Genomic DNA, 11,183 nt, shown 5'->3' with positions numbered 1-11,183 from the left:
CACACCTGCTGTGAGCTGGAAGCTTGTGTAACCCAAAGGAGCTCCAGCAGGACATTGGCTCCAATCCCACATCCTAAACCAGGACATCAACCCTCTAAACCCTGAGTCCGCCCTCTACTGCTTTCATCCAGTGATGTGGAGAGAAACTCTTCTGACTCTAATGAGTTATATTATCATCCAGCAGCTGTTCCGTTTCTTCAATTTAACTCTGGCCTCCACACATAACTTCTTGCTAAACTGCAGGTGATCGTCATGCAGTACTTTAGGAAGGTACTGTCGAGACCTGTGAAGTCCATCCTCATCTATAACATGTTCACAGTACTTTATGGATCTTTAAAAAACTCAAATGAGTCTCATCCTCAGGACCAGATATACCAGAGATATGATCCAGAAAGCAGTGTGATACTCTGTAGAACCTGTAACCTAAACTAGTGTATTATAGAGAAGCAGAGCTCCGTGGGGACTGATGGAGTTTTCCTCTATTTCCATATGTAAATTAGTCTGTGTCGAGTCAGTCTTAAAAACTGGTATAGATCCGGGTTCTCCAGCAGGTTATAGTTGTAGAGTTTTGGAGTAGAAGAACCTTATGAAGCTGAGCTGGTTCTGGTGCTGGTTCTGGAGCTGGTTGTAAAGCTGAGCTGGTTCTAAAGCTGAGCTGGTGCTGGTTCTGGAGCTGGGCTGGTTCTAAAGTTGAGCTGGTGCTGGTTCTGAATATGGGCTGGTTCTGGAGCTGGGCTGGTTCTAAAGTTGAGCTGGTGCTGGTTCTGAATATGGGCTGGTTCTGGAGCTGGGCTGGTTCTAAAGCTGAGCTGGTGCTGGTTCTGGAGCTGGGCTGGTTCTAAAGCTGAGCTGGTGCTGGTTCTGGAGCTGGGCTGGTTCTAAAGCTGAGCTGGTGCTGGTTCTGGAGATGGGCTGGTTCTAAAGTTGAGCTGGTGCTGGTTCTGAATATGGGCTGGTTCTGGAGCTGGGCTGGTTCTAAAGTTGAGCTGGTGCTGGTTCTGAATATGGGCTGGTTCTGGAGCTGGGCTGGTTCTAAAGCTGAGCTGGTGCTGGTTCTGGAGCTGGGCTGGTTCTAAAGCTTAGCTGGTGCTGGTTCTGGAGATGGGCTGGTTCTAAAGCTGAGCTGGTGCTGGTTCTGGAGATGGGCTGGTTCTAAAGCTGAGCTGGTGCTGGTTCTGGAGATGGGCTGGTTCTAAAGCTGAGCTGGTTCTGGAGCTGAGCTGGTGCTGGTTCTGGAGATGGGCTGGTTCTAAAGCTGAGCTGGTTCTGGAGCTGAGCTGGTGCTGGTTCTGGAGATGGGCTGGTTCTAAAGCTGAGCTGGTTCTGGAGCTGAGCTGGTGCTGGTTCTGGAGATGGGCTGGTTCTAAAGCTGAGCTGGTTCTGGAGCTGAGCTGGTTCTGTTGCTGGTTCTGGTGCTGGTTTTAAAGCTGAGTTGGTTCTGTTGCTGGTTCTGGAGCTGGTTCATGAGCTGGTCTGGTTCTAAAGCTGAGCTGTTTCTGGAGCTGAGCTGGTTCTGGTTCTGGAGCTGGTGCTGGTTATTTAGCTGGGCTGGTTCTAAAGCTGAGCTGGTTCTGGAGCTGGTTCTGAAGTTGGTTCTGGTGCTGGTTCTAGAGATGATTCTGGTAATAATATTAATAATAATAATAATAATAATAATAATAATAATAATAATAATAATAATAATAACAATAATAACAATAATAATAATAATAATAATAATAATAATAATAATAATTATTATTATTATTATTATTATTATTGTTATTGTTGTTATTATTACTATTATTATTATTATTATTATTATTATTATTATTATTATTATTGTTATTATTGTTATTATTATTATTATTATTATTATTATTATTATTATTATTATTTTAGTAGTTTTTATTGGTCCCACTTTATAATAAGTGTCCCTAAGTACTATGTAGTTACATGGTAACAATCCATGTAACTACAGTGTAACTACTGATGAAGTACACATTGTTACAGATTAACTACATAGGTACAGGTTATGTAATTACACATGTGTATTAAGGTTAATTTTGACTTGTGTAAGTACACATGTGTACCAGGGGGAGTGTACTTACACAAGTAATAGAGCACGTGTACTTACACTTGTGTAACAATGTGTGTGTACTTACACATGTGTAATAGTGTGTATGATAAGTTGAGTGTAAACTTATCCAACAGATATTGTCTGATATGTAATTAGGGCTGATTGAGTGTTTTGAAAACTAAAATATTTTTTTAGATTTGATCATGGGAAGAAAAGGATGTCAGCATATCATCCCCTCAGGGGGAAAGTACTCATTGATATCCAGCACATTACCTTACTTTGTTAGCTCACCTAAAGACTCCACTTATGTTCATTCAGAACAAAAACCTACAGGTTTCCATCTTATAAATCAAATCATTAAACACTCCTTCTTTTAATATTTAATGTAATGTTTAACTATACTTAAAATGTAATATAATTAAAATGTTTCTAACCTTTATCTAGTTTTAATGGTATGATTATGTTGCCATCACATTATCAGGGATCAACCCCTCTATAACCTTGCAGATCTATAACAGCAAGTTTCAGCAAACTGAATTGTAAAGATAAAACTCCTAAATATCCTATTTATTACACTATCCCAAAAGCAGTACTCTGATTAACAACCTGTAATTTACCAGTACTTACATAATAACTACACAGGAACATTTTAAAGTGTAACATTAAAATGCTATATAATAAATATTTTTAACTTTGGTACATGTATATCATATTTAACAGCAATGTACATACACAGTACTTACACAATAACTACACAGGAACATTTTAAATTGTAACATTAAAATCCTATATAATAAATATGTTTAACTTTGGTACACATATTTCATATGTAACAACAATGTACTTACACAGTACTTACACAATAACTACACAGGAACTGTCCACTTATTTTAAAGTGTAACATTTAATGTACTTACTGTGGGATATATATGTTTAACTTTGGTACACATATTTCATATGTAACAACAATGTACTTACACAGTACTTACACAATAACTACACAGGAACTGTCCACTTATTTTAAAGTGTAACATTTAATGTACTTACTGTGGGATATATATTTTTAACTTTGGTACACATATATCATATGTAACAGCAATGTACTTACACAGTACTTACACAATAACTACACAGGAACATTTTAAATTGTAACATTAAAATCCTATATAATAAATATGTTTAACTTTGGTACACATATATCATATGTAACAACAATGTACTTACACAGTACTTACACAATAACTACACAGGAACTGTCCACTTATTTTAAAGTGTAACATTTAATGTACTTACTGTGGGATATATATTTTTAACTTTGGTACACATATTTCATATGTAACAGCAATGTACTTACACAGTACTTACACAATAACTACACAGGAACTGTCCACTTATTTTAAAGTGTAACACTTAAAATACTTATTTTCAAATAAATGTATTTAGGTTTGGTACGCATATATCATATGTAACAGCAATGTACTTACACTGTACTTACACAATAACTACACAGGAACTGTCCACTTATTTTAAAGTGTAACACTTACTCTGACAGATCTGCGTTGGATTATAGTATCCTAAATAGTAATTTAACAGTCACTACCTAATAGATCACTTTATGAAAGTACACAATCACAAACATACAGAACACAATAGAAATGTTTATCCAATGTTTTAACAATAAAATTATCAGGATAAAATAAAACATTTCCAATGAACCTCTATTTCCCTACAGCAAAAACAAACAAAAAAAAGCTCATGAATTCATGAGGCATGAATAAAAGTTCAGCATCCCTGCTTGAAGAAGCTATCTTATCATTGGAGACAATACACCTCCCACTTGTCCAACACCTGTAACACAAAGGAAAAGAGAAGTTAGAGATGATGCAAAAAAAATAAACATTTTTTGGACAATAATGCACAATTATTCATGAATTTTACCTGTCAGGTATTAAGGATCAGTAAACTCAAGTGGTGTACAGCGTTACAAAGGAGTTTATAAAGGAGCAGTATTAGCATTAGCTAACTGTAGCACTAGTTTTTTCGCTGTGCAAAGGTGCGTCATTGCTGTTTTAAAACAAGCTACATGAGATGACCTGGTAACTAATATCGGCCCGGCCTACCGAAACACTCAGCAGTCGTTAGTAGCGCTTAGTGCTAGTAAATGTTAGAACCTACGTTTAAAAAACAAATTTCAGGAGAGAAATCTGTGTAGATTAACATCCAGCACTCGTTTGACTTTAAAAGAAAATGCTTTTTTTAAGAATTAAAAAAAGCATTTTTTAATTCTCGCTGAATCGCTCCCAGCAGCAATACATGCTGAATTACATGTTTCTTACTATTGTCGCTTACAATATGTTGCGCCTTATTTATGAACATAGAACAGAAAATACACGTTTGTTGATAGTGCGTCATATAATCCATTTCCACATACACCTGAAAAATATATTACAAATAAATACTGCTGAACCATGCTTTGTTTTCTGAAAGCCCTGAAAATGTATTTTTTTCATTTAGTTCTACTCACTCACACAATCTGAGCTCCAATTCATCCCAAACCACTTGGGTTGAGTTTTTGTATCAAGCGTTTGTGAAAACCAAACACTTTTTTGTCTAATAACTACCTGCAAACGTGTTTGATATTAATCTAAAACGCAACAAATAGTTCAAATAAAGAACAAACATTAATGAGAATGTGTGTCCAAACGTTTGACTGGTACTATATACAGCTCTGGAAAGAAATAAGAGAAAGAAAATGAAAACCTATGGAATATAATCAATTGCTTGATTTTTTGCAGCAGGAGTGGCATAAAGTTATCCAAAAGCAGTGTGTAAGACTGGTGGAGGAGAACATGCCAAGATGCATGAAAACTGTAATTAAAAGTAAGGGTTAGTCCACCAAATATTGATTTCTGAACTCTTAAAACTTTATGAATAGGAACTTGTTTTCTTTGTATTATTTGAGGTCTGAAAGCTCTGCATTTTTTTTTTTATTATTTCAGCCATTTCACATTTTCTGTAAATAAATGCTCTAAATGATAATATTTTTATTTGGAATTTGGGAGAAATGTTGTCTGTAGTTTATAGAATAAAACAACAATGTTCATTTTACTCAGAAACTGATTCAGAATTTTTTTTATTTATTATTAAATTCATTTTTAATTTTATTCCAGAGCTCTATATACATATAGTTTTGCACACCCATTCTCATTTATATTAATATTCACTCTTTTCTGTATTTTATATTTTTGTCCAGATAGCTGTCCAGATAGCTGTCAGGTTTTTCTATTGGAGAAAGAGAACTTTGCTTTAGACATTAAACTTTATGCAAGAACATGGCTTTAGTGTAAAATAACCCCTTATAATGCCTTGTCCCGTATACGGGCTAAAGGTGTAGGTGATTTTTGCAGTGAAGTAAGTTATTTATATTGTGAAAATGTGAGGGTTTGTTTTCTCTCTACTCAACTTAATAATTCCAAATCAGTAACAGGAATCAACCCAATTTCTGCAGGTTTAAAAATAGACAAAAAAACTACACAAATAAAACTAATACAACTAAAGGTTTGGAGGACATGACCTGTTTGATTTGTATTCAGGAACATGTTGATTTTAAAATGAAGTTCAGGAAATAGACAATTTTATAATTTTATTTGTTATATTTTGACATTAGCAGATTTACTTTTATGGAGGAAATCTTTAGTAGTTAGAAAGTTAGTTAGAGCCATTTAGTACAGTGCATTGTTCATGGAAAATGTGACTGTTGTTGCCTTTTTTGTTTCCATAAAAATGTAATAATAAAACAATAAAACAATATAATAATAATAATAATAATAATAATAATAATGATAATAATAATAATAATAATAATAATAATAATAATAATAATAATAATAATAATAATAATAATAATAATAATACGCTGTACCTTTATAACTTTGTAACTTTAAATTTATACACTTTCATTCAGTCAATATATTAACTATGTTATAGCATAATTTAGCCAGTAAAAAAAAGAAGACATCTTGCAGTTCTAAAAGCAGTATTTTGTGTAGAATGCTGTAATGTGTAATTGTGATAGTGTGTGAAAGATCTTACCGTTTAAGCCCGTCTGATCTGCAGTGTGCTGAAGCTTCATCTTCCTCCCACAGCAGCAGCAGGAGCAGCAGCAGGAGCAGGGCGGATCTCTGTACAGCAGTCCTTACTTACAAAACCAATTAATTAGTCGTCTGTTTCCTTTACCGTTTTTAAAGCAGTGAATTAAACAAACCACCGTATGCTGTACTTTAAAATATATCAGCATTATCCGCGTTAACTCTGTTATTTTCGCTTTTTTCTGACGATCCGCGCGCCTTAGTGGAGGACTTGGATTTTGAATTTCCCGGTATTTTCCACTGATTGGATGAGCACGGACGGATTTGATTGGCTGTTGAGGCAACGCGATATTTCCCCGGTTTTTGCGAGCAGAGCCGCGCGCGGGCGCGCGCGTGTGTGTGTATGTGTGTGTGTGTGTGTGTGTGTGTGTGTGTGTGTGTGTGTGTGTGTGTGTGTGTGTGTGTGTGTGTGTGTGTGTGTGTGCACGCGCGCTGACGGTGGAGGAGAGAAGCTGCAGTGTTTGAGTCTGGAACTTTGTCTGAAATAAGAGTAAATGTTCCTGCATGTTTACATTAGATTGCTGCTGCTAATGCTTCATAAAATGGCCCCTCCAAGACCAGCAAGGAAAAAGATGCCTGCCAGAGCAGCTGAGGAAAAAGGTGAGTTAATCAGCCCACACAAAACATTAAAACACTGGACTAGTTGGCTGGTGTAATATAACCCCAAACATTTTTTTAAATATATAATGTTTACATTAAACACTCGCTATATATTAATTTTGTGGACATTAATTCTAATGAATGTAATTAGCTACTTCATTGCTGGCACACACACACACACACAAGGGCATAGGAGCGGGGGAGGTTGGGTTTGGCAGACACCCAATTACTTTTAATCACAAAAAATATATATTTTTTTCTGTATTCTGTTTATTATTAGTTACATGCAAGTAAAGGTGACTTAACAACCTAAGTTACTCTATGTTACTCCACATTACATTTACATAGAAAAAAATATGTTTATATTAATATTATTAAAATTGATCAGTTATCACCTAATATTTAAAATAATATAACAATATATGTTGTATATTTACATTTTCTTCACTCTTAAAAAATACTTAGAAGCATTGGGTCCTGTGCTTTTAATTTGTTTATTCTAAGTGCACTTCTTACGATGGTGTCCTTTTATGTAAAAGAAAGTAACTTTTCGTTTCATAGAGATTTTTGGCAGAAGTCAGGACATGTGGTCTTACTGTGAACTACAAATGAACAGAAGTCAGATTACAGCATTGTATTATACAACATATTATAGAGCTTTCTATAAATGCACTTAATAAGGTAAGTGGTGGTATGATGTGTCTAACACACTGCTGGAGAAACATGAAGCTCCATAGGGGGCTAAGGGATAACAGGTAAACTCAGTAAAGGACTGTTTTTTTAGCTAATCAGTTTAGGGCAGTGTCCAGGGTTTAAAAATTGCTTTAAACTACCAACATACAGTGTTGTACTAAATTATGGCTATCCACTACATCCAGCTTCTAGCTAACTAGTTAGCTAAATTAATTTTCGTTCATTATAGATCACAGTCCTGCAATTCCAAATTAATAAACACTATTTGAAAATTAAATGATCAGGCACATCAGGGCAAGTTGAACATTATATATATATATATATATATATATATATATATATATATATATATATATATATATAGTTTATTTTTTCTTAAACCTGGACTCCCTATCTAGCCAATTCCAAAATTAAGCTAACTGACTCAAGCTGCAGTGTGGGTTTGATCTGTGTGTTTTCATTCAGAGACCTGCCTTTATAACCAGCTATCGAAAACATATCCACCACAATACAATAACTACATTTTGCCATATTGTCCAGCCCTGTTCACCATTTCTTTTTAGAAGCAAACTAGACTTAAGTGTATTTTTTTATATAAAAAAACATTTATTTGTAGTTTTTCAGATTCATATTTGTCCAAACTAAAAACTTGATCTAGTGGATGTTTCTACTTAATTGAGCTTTCTTGTCATGATGGGGACGGAATACAGACACTCACGGAACCAGTTTTGAGATTTTATTAAAAATCCACAGGGTCCAGGGATAGTCAAAACAGAAAGCATATAACGCCAGCAAACAGATACCTAGAGGCTAAGACCATATCAGAGTCGGGAGGTAATACACGAGATAATCCACAGTGAAGTCGAGAACAAAAAGCAAGGTCATTCACGGAAAACAATCACAGAATAATAACGCTTTGTAAAGTGGTAGAAACCAGGCAATACGCGACACAGGTTTGTGCGCGCAGTGTCCTTAAATAGGGTAGGTAATCAATACTACGGGCCTCCTGGAGGAAGCAGGTGAGGTGTCACGTGAGTGGGTGTGTGTGTGATGTCAGCGGGTGGTGCGTTCTGGGTAGTGTAGTTGTTAGACTGAAAACCTCCGTTGGAGCTCAGTGTGGAAGGAACAGAAGCGCCTACAGCACCAGATGTGACATTTCTCTACTTCAAGTGATCTCTCCTTTATCAAATTGATCTAATTAATGTGCACAAAAGATGATGTGAGATGTAGTTCATGTTTTGAAAATTTTGCAATTTTATACTTTTATGTAGATTAACAGGCCGGGATTTTTGTTAATTGTTTGCCTAGCATTACACCACTAAATCTCGTGGATTTCTATTTAGTCATTACATAAAAAGCTTTCATGTTTGATAAGGAACATTACTGAAAAATGTAATTGTAATTGTAATAGAAAATAAAAAAAATAATAATCTGCTAATGTCAAAATATAACAAATAAAATTATAAAATTGTCTCTTTCCTGAACTTCATTTTAAAATCCACATGTTCCTGAATACAAATCAAACAGGTCATGTCCTCCAAACCTTTAGTTTCATTAGTTTTATTTGTCTAGTTTTTTTAATGTCACCTTTACTTGCATGTTTCGGTAGGCCGGGCCGATATTAGTTACCAGGTCATCTCATGTAGCTTGTTTTAAAACAGCAATGACGCACCTTTGCACAGCGAAAAAACTAGTGCTCCTTTATAAACTCCTTTGTAACGCTGTACACCACTTGAGTTTACTGATCCTTAATACCTGACAGGTAAAATTCATGAATAATTGTGCATTATTGTCCAAAAAATGTTTATTTTTTTTGCATCATCTCTAACTTCTCTTTTCCTTTGTGTTACAGGTGTTGGACAAGTGGGAGGTGTATTGTCTCCAATGATAAGATAGCTTCTTCAAGCAGGGATGCTGAACTTTTATTCATGCCTCATGAATTCATGAGCTTTTTTTTGTTTGTTTTTGCTGTAGGGAAATAGAGGTTCATTGGAAATGTTTTATTTTATCCTGATAATTTTATTGTTAAAACATTGGATAAACATTTCTATTGTGTTCTGTATGTTTGTGATTGTGTACTTTCATAAAGTGATCTATTAGGTAGTGACTGTTAAATTACTATTTAGGATACTATAATCCAACGCAGATCTGTCAGAGTAAGTGTTACACTTTAAAATAAGTGGACAGTTCCTGTGTAGTTATTGTGTAAGTACAGTGTAAGTACATTGCTGTTACATATGATATATGCGTACCAAACCTAAATACATTTATTTGAAAATAAGTATTTTAAGTGTTACACTTTAAAATAAGTGGACAGTTCCTGTGTAGTTATTGTGTAAGTACAGTGTAAGTACATTGCTGTTACATATGATATATGCGTACCAAACCTAAATACATTTATTTGAAAATAAGTATTTTAAGTGTTACACTTTAAAATAAGTGGACAGTTCCTGTGTAGTTATTGTGTAAGTACAGTGTAAGTACATTGCTGTTACATATGATATATGCGTACCAAACCTAAATACATTTATTCGAAAATAAGTACATTAAATGTTACACTTTAAAATAAGTGGACAGTTCCTGTGTAGTTATTGTGTAAGTACTGTGTAAGTACATTGTTGTTACATATGAAATATGTGTACCAAAGTTAAAAATATATATCCCACAGTAAGTACATTAAATGTTACACTTTAAAATAAGTGGACAGTTCCTGTGTAGTTATTGTGTAAGTACTGTGTAAGTACATTGGTGTTACATATGAAATATGTGTACCAAAGTTAAACATATATATCCCACAGTAAGTACATTAAATGTTACACTTTACAATAAGTGGACAGTTCCTGTGTAGTTATTGTGTAAGTACTGTGTAAGTACATTGGTGTTACATATGAAATATGTGTACCAAAGTTAAACATTTATTATTTAGGATTTTAATGTTACAATTTAAAATGTTCCTGTGTAGTTATTGTGTAAGTACTGTGTATGTACATTGCTGTTACATATGATATATGTGTACCAAAGTTAAAAATATATATCCCACAGTAAGTACATTAAATGTTACACTTTACAATAAGTGGACAGTTCCTGTGTAGTTATTGTGTAAGTACTGTGTAAGTACATTGTTGTTACATATGAAATATGTGTACCAAAGTTAAACATATATATCCCACAGTAAGTACATTAAATGTTACACTTTAAAATAAGTGGACAGTTCCTGTGTAGTTATTGTGTAAGTACTGTGTAAGTACATTGTTGTTACATATGAAATATGTGTACCAAAGTTAAACATATTTATTATATAGGATTTTAATGTTACAATTTAAAATGTTCCTGTGTAGTTATTGTGTAAGTACTGTGTATGTACATTGCTGTTAAATATGATATACATGTACCAAAGTTAAAAATATTTATTATATAGCATTTTAATGTTACTCTTTAAAATGTTCCTGTGTAATTATTATGTAAGTACTGGTAAATTACAGGTTGTTAATCAGAGTACTGCTTTTGGGATAGTGTAATAAATAGGATATTTAGGAGTTTTATCTTTACAATTCAGTTTGCTGAAACTTGCTGTTATAGATCTGCAAGGTTATAGAGGGGTTGATCCCTGATAATGTGATGGCAACATAATCATACCATTAAAACTAGATAAAGGTTAGAAACATTTTAATTATATTACATTT

The 11,183-nt window shown here is 34.1% G+C and overlaps 1 long non-coding RNA gene across 1 annotated transcript; it reads right to left on the bottom strand.

Annotated features, from left to right (window-relative positions):
* Nucleotides 1-3,320: 3,320 nt before the first annotated feature.
* LOC111194585 (uncharacterized) lies at nucleotides 3,321-6,594 on the bottom strand. The gene is made up of 2 exons (XR_007433565.1): nucleotides 6,152-6,594; nucleotides 3,321-3,907 (listed from the first exon to the last, which is right to left on the bottom strand). It is a non-coding gene; the product is annotated as an uncharacterized LOC111194585 (long non-coding RNA).
* Between the last annotated feature and the right edge of the window lie 4,589 nt (nucleotides 6,595-11,183).

Source organism: Astyanax mexicanus, unplaced genomic scaffold, assembly GCF_023375975.1.
Source record: "Astyanax mexicanus isolate ESR-SI-001 unplaced genomic scaffold, AstMex3_surface scaffold_39, whole genome shotgun sequence".
NCBI lineage: Eukaryota > Metazoa > Chordata > Actinopteri > Characiformes > Acestrorhamphidae > Astyanax > Astyanax mexicanus.
This window is presented reverse-complemented; position numbering and strand designations above follow the sequence as displayed.